At 40.3% G+C, this 5291-nt stretch overlaps 1 long non-coding RNA gene across 1 annotated transcript; it reads left to right on the forward strand.

Moving 5' to 3' along the window:
• Window positions 1-1649: 1649 nt before the first annotated feature.
• LOC143118539 (uncharacterized) lies at window positions 1650-3813 on the forward strand. The gene is made up of 3 exons (XR_012986186.1): window positions 1650-2129; window positions 3365-3425; window positions 3710-3813. It is a non-coding gene; the product is annotated as an uncharacterized LOC143118539 (long non-coding RNA).
• Window positions 3814-5291: the final 1478 nt, after the last annotated feature.

Raw genomic sequence — 5291 nt, forward strand, 5'->3', positions numbered from 1 at the left:
GTTTGGATTCGGCTTGATTGATGGCTACATCTGACTGATTAGCCAATCAAATCGACCTGTTATGGCGAGGTAGGCAGGTCTGACTGCAGCTGGGCCTGCAATGTTCCAAAAGAATACCCGGAACCGTTCGGGTATTTTGACGCTGTCTGTTTTACGTGATGAACTTCGTGAGCAACTTCTGTCAGTCAGACAGACAAACATTCACTGGAAAAGTATGTCACACTGACATGACTATGGTTATAGTTATGAACAGTAAATTGACCGTTTTTGTTTAAAAAATATATATTGATACGCCTTCATTAAGCAAAATAATATAGGCTAATGTAACGTTACAGTGTCAGCTGGAATACATGTTAGCAAGATGCACAAAACGGCAGCTAGCTCTGCACGTAGCTGGTAACCTATGCAGGAATTGGTAAGTTTTGTTTCATGTTAATTTGATAACATAGACTTGTAGTACAGTAGTACTATAGATGCTTGTTATCTGGCCCTTTTATATATAAAAACTGTTTTTGTGCTGCTTGCAGACTGCAGTGTCTGCTTGGTTACTCTACTGTATGCTAGCCTGAGGAGTTGGTGGCTTTGGTGAAGATGTCTGGATCGGCATCTATGTGAAAACTGTCATTTGTCTTTGGTTCCCTGCCCTACTAGTTTAGTCTGACTTTTTATCTCTCTGAGTTTTGTGGAAATTATTGGTGAAATCAGACCATCAGACCAGGCTATCAGACATTCTAAAATAACCAACAAGCAGTAGCAGCATTAGGGCAATACACATAGATATACGGCAATACATCTGGTGACTTTTATGTTTAATAGCATGGTGGTGTGCTGTGACATTTTTTTTTAATATAATTTTCTGTTGAGACATTTTCTCATAGTGTAGGCCTACCGCGAAATAGCCTACGCTTGGCAAACAATGTAGGATATCCTACTGTAGTTTCACGCGAGTAATTAGAGCAGCGTGGTACCTAGACTAGTTGCACTGTAACGTTAACGTTAGAGCTAACTAAATAGGAGAGCCACTGAAGCAAGTTTGTTGATGTCAGATTAAACTACTAAATGGTTTGGACACATCATTGTAGACCGGTGGCAGTCATGAACATAAATTAGGCAACCGATAGCCTAAATATTTCAAAGTAGTCTGCACAAACCCATACTTGAGTACACTTGGTGTTCACTTTCAATATGACATGGACTAAATTGCACGTCTTTGCTGGCAGCAGCAGGCAGCAGTTTATAATGTAGCCTATACTTGTGAATATGGGTGGTAAATAAATAGCCTAGCAGCCTACTTTGCTGCTGAGGGTGATCTGTTAACCAATAGCAATCGGAGCATTAATTGTTTGTGTAACGAAGATTCTAGTGCTACAGACTCGCGTAAGAGAAAACTATTCCCCCCACCATGAAATGCTGGGAAATTGCACACATTTTAACGCTGAAATGTAAAAAAAAAAATCTCCGCCGTAACGCCCCCCTATTATTATTTTTGTCAAAAAATGGTCATCATTGAAGGCCTAACCACTGAACGCACGGTCCGCCACTATGGTCACCACTTATATGTTCATGGCATAACATTCTACTGTTGATAGGCCTATCTCATCTAAAAATGGCGTCTCTTCCGTTTTGCTACGTTAAGATGTATCGCTACTTCCGGTCATGCGGAAAACCGTTCACGGTGAATGGCAATTGCACAGATGATTTGTACAAGGCGGTATTATGTACCTCTGTGTACCAACAGCAGATAAAAACAACCATATTTGAGCTTTCATAATTTTCCCCGCAATGTGGACTGTCGAAGAAAATGGATTCAAGCCATCAGGAGAGAGGAAGGCCCACTGTTTAACGTCTCTAATAGCACAGTCGTTTCTAGTATGCATTTCCATAGCAGTGACCTGTACAAAACACCTAGTGGTTTTAACAAACCAGAGGTAAACAAGACGCGGTACCTTTTGTTTTTTCATGGGTCTCTGACACAACCCAAGCCAGGAAGTCTGTTTTTGAGAGGACAACTAAGAGATTGGGGTTTGATGTTCATGAAGTCCAACAACCTTGTAGAAACGAAGATGTTGATGTTGCTAGCTAGCTAAGCTTAGCTACGGACCACGACTACGATGCACGACCATCCCCTGGTAAGATTTGATCTGAGTAGATGAACTGGCAAGGAGATTTGATCTGAGTAGATGAATTGGCAAGGAGATAAATAGCCAGGTGTACATTTGCATATACATTATGTTTATTTAGAGAATTTTACTGGCTCTGTGCACTAGATAATGAGTACTTAAATTGTACCAAAAACGTAAGAAATAACATTAAATGTGCAAGTGTTAAGCTTCTTAAAACCATGGGTGACTGATTAGCACTGATGTGTGCCAGTCTGCTTGGTTTCAAGTTGATATTTAAACACAAATTTAGCTTCCACCTTTTTCCTAAATACACCAGCCTACGGCATGATATGAAAGACGAACTTCGTGTTTGTGTTATGGTGGGTGAACGGCACACGTTTCTCGCTCGTTGTAATTGCTTTTAAATAGCACCTAAAGATGAATGCTTCAGTTGTGCCAAAATGTATGAAATACAATTTATGCAAGTGTTTTACGCTTCTTAAACCCGTCGGCAGCTCCATGAAGCACTGCTGTGTGCCAGTCTGCTCGGTTTCAAGTAGATATTTAAACGCAATTTTAGCTTCCACCTTTTTCCTAAATACACCAGCCTACGGCATGATATGAAAGACGAACTTCGTGTTTGTGTTATGGTGGGTGAACGGCACACGTTTCTAGCTCGTTGTAATCGCTTTTAAATAGCACCTAAAGATGAATGCTTCAGTTGCTGTAAGTGTTTTACACTTCTTAAACCCGTGGGCAGCTCCACGGAGCACTGGTGTGTGCCAGTCTGCTCTGTTTCAAGTAGATATTTACGTGATTTTAGCTTCCACCCGCCTACGTGCACTACGTGGAGTTTGTCTCTACCTAGTGCTGCACAGAGCCAATAGCCCTAGGTAACAAAGCAAAGATATAGATAGTAATCTTAGCTAGGTTTAGACAGCAAATTGTGTTACTGTGTCTGTTTTTAAACTAAACGAGAGATTATTTCATACATTTATATTTCATACACCTTTTACTGAAACACAGATTATTGTGATGTTATTTTGTGTCACAGCACTCATAACTTACTACAGTATGTCATCATTGCACACTACAGTAATTGTAGTGTACCGTAATTAATTAATATGCATTGTTGTTTACAGTTTAGCAGGATGTCAGCATCAGGAAAATAAGCTATTCTTGATATAGACATAGATATAGAGTTTAAAGTGGTGCTGTGATCTGTTTCATTATTTCTCTACTTTTTCTCTACTTTGCATCAGGTAGGTGCATTGGATGCAGCTCACACGAGGATAGTGGAACTGGAGGTGCTGGTGTTGTCACGTGAGTATTTTCACTTCCCTGCTCTTCTATATGCATACGCACGCACCCATACACTCCCACATGCTAAGTTGTTAGTAATAATCACTGAATCCGAAATCAAGAAAATACATCGAGAAATATGTCACATACACATGCACACCCACATGATCAACAGAATAATTGTAAAACAGACAAATTGAAAATTGAACAAAGCACGCACGCACGCATGCACACACACACACATACTATTGAAGAAATATGTCCATAAATGTGGAATGATAAAAAATATCTAATTTGTCTTTCAGAACTTCAATGAAGGACTCGTCTCACCAAATCCTCTCCTCTACACGGAAATGTCTGACTTGGTGTCAGTGACTGTCACACCAGGGAAGGCCAGTGACTGCAAGCTGTCCTTGCACCTGGGTGAAATTCTGGTGACTCATTTTTAGTTGAGGTTTCGCCCCAACGAACTTGATGTAAGGTGTCTCGTGATGCTGGTGATGTCTGGCCATTTCACCTCCATTAGTACAAAGTGGGGAACCTGCAAAGGATCAACCACCTGACAATCTAGGCTTGCACCCAGATGTATCATAACGATGCTGCAGTGGGAGACCTTGACCTACCAGAGATCCACGTAGTGGTGGAGCACTTCTGGCTCCAGCCCCTGCCGCATATCTGCGGTTTGCCACGTTCCCTTGAGGATCCTCCCTGCCAACCACTGCTGGGTCTCATCTCTCCTGGCAGCAAGGACCTCATGGCTTGCTGTGAGCCTGCTCTCCACAGGTGGCACCGGGTGCACATATATATATATATATATATATATATATATATATATATATATAAATACAAATATATAATTGGTTTATAGTTTGTTCATTGTGTTCATTTTGGGTGTTCATGTATTGTTCCATGTTGTGTATTTCTATGATGTCCACAAGTTTTTCAATAAAATATGTTTCTTGTTTACTTGTTACTTTGACACTAACCTTTTATAGGGCATATATAATGTGGATTTCACTCTGCAGCGTCCCAATGTTTTTGTTTTTTTAATGACCAACTGTTTAGGTTACGTTTACCTCAGTACGTGGCATGTGCAACAATGTGATTACAGAGTCCTCTACCAACACACAAAACAGCATATCCCCGTCTTGCTGGCCGAAGTAGTGTTAGTAATAGCACGGTGAGTGGAACATATTAGCAAAAGTTTCTGAACCTTAACTCGTGGAACAACAACTAAAACTTTTGGGAAACAAATAAGAGCTTTGTCTTCCATAGTGTTGCAACAATTTGCTACTTATGTGTGTTTCTATGGGGAAATGTTTTGGATATCATACAAATTATGGTCATATGAAGGACACATACACACAAGGCATTTAATCAATGATATGCCAAGCTGGTATATCATTGATTAAATGTATATCTGTCCTTCATATGACCATCATTTCTATGATATCCAAAACATTTCCCCATAAAACACACCTAACTTTCACAAGTTAGGCTCCTTACTGTAGTCTACACAGGAAGGTGCTTTTGTTATTAACATTGCAAGATGCTCAAACATCGCCCAGGTCTCAGACATCGACACTGTTGCAAGTAAGAGGTCATCCTTCAATCAACTAGGCTTCAGTGACGTTTAGCACGAAAAACAGGGTAGGTAGCGTTTGTTTGTCAATTATTGATGCATACTCTAGACAACGTTTTTGTTCACAAACCATAGCCATTTGTGTTGAATCTTTTAAATATTATTTGGCCAACGCACCCCCTTCAAAAAGACTTGTAAACAATAGCTATTTCGGCGTACTTGTTCCTTTTGCCCCTGACGATTCAATGTTCACTACACCTCGTTTGTGCGGCTCCTCGTTTTTTCTAAGAGATTGGTAGCACAGT

Source organism: Alosa pseudoharengus, unplaced genomic scaffold (genome assembly GCF_046254945.1).
Source record: "Alosa pseudoharengus isolate Yale_2024_CS ecotype anadromous, Long Island Sound unplaced genomic scaffold, YU_APseudo_1.1 YU_APseudo_1.1_scf_12, whole genome shotgun sequence".
Classification (NCBI taxonomy): Eukaryota; Metazoa; Chordata; class Actinopteri; order Clupeiformes; family Clupeidae; genus Alosa; species Alosa pseudoharengus.